We start from the raw sequence: 1,191 nt of genomic DNA, 5'->3' as shown, positions 1-1,191 counted from the left end.
TAAGAAAGACGTTGATTTTACCATGTGATTTTAAAAGAGTTTACTAAGACCCATATTAGTTGCTATTAGAAACACATATTTGACTTGGAACTACAGTTCTGACCAAAATTATAGACCTTCAATGTCCTGAGAGACTAAATGTGTTAGAATTGAGACAGACCCAAGTGGACTCTGAAGTTGTGTGTAAGGTCCAGCTCTGTGAGACTAATTTTTGGACTTCTGCAATGCAGGATTGGTGTAATTGGCAGGGAGCCACAGAACTCTAGGCAGCAGGAGAAGGGAGAGGTAAAGAGGACAAAAGTACTATGGGTAATTTCTCTAAAGAAAAAGAGTGGTAAAGAAGAGATCCTTGTTATCCAAAGTCTGTATTATCCAGTCTCTGTAGTCGCCACGTTGCACAGAGAAAGTCGTAGGATATGAAAATATTCACCAATGAGCTGACCAGTTATAAAATTAGCCCCTCTCGAATATTTCTTGCTATTACATAATATTAACATCTAGCTGAGCCCATTATGGAGCCTTGGTGGCGCAGTGGTTAAGAGCTTGGCTACTAACCAAAAGGTCGGCGGTTCGAATCCACCAGCTGCTCCTTGGAAATCCTATGGGGGCAGTTCTCCTCTGTTCTGTAGGGTCGCTATGAGTCAAATTTGACTTGAAAGCAATGGGGGCCCATTATGTCAACATCTTTGTTGGTTAGTCTCTGGCCAGTTCATCAACCTTGTAAACACCTGAAAATACAATATACATTCATTCCATAGTGTGGTGCAGATCTTGTAAAAGATGCAGATTTTCGTAAAACGGATACAAGTGATGTTGAAAGAAGTTCGTGAATGACAGGCTTTCTTGACAAATGAAGAAGACCTGGCTAAATTAATCCAGTGAACAACCCAAGGGAAGAAACTGAAGAAAGTTACTGACCAAAATCCCTTTAAAAAATAATAATCTTGAAAGCCAAAGTATTAAAGAGAAGCCTGTGGGAAAAATGACGAAGCCCTATGATATTTTCCCAAAAAGCAATCTTTGACATTATAATGCTATGAAAGTCAAAAGTGAAGGGAAGGATTTTGTATTTTGCTTTACTGTATTTTTGTCAGGAAAATTATGACTAAAAATAATCCACATTTGATCCACTCTGTTCATTATGAGAATTAGCACATAGTTGAAAATACAACTGAAATTTTGTTAAAACAA

Source organism: Trichechus manatus, unplaced genomic scaffold (assembly GCF_000243295.1).
Source record: "Trichechus manatus latirostris isolate Lorelei unplaced genomic scaffold, TriManLat1.0 scaffold00132, whole genome shotgun sequence".
Taxonomy (NCBI): Eukaryota; Metazoa; Chordata; class Mammalia; order Sirenia; family Trichechidae; genus Trichechus; species Trichechus manatus.
This window is presented reverse-complemented; position numbering follows the sequence as displayed.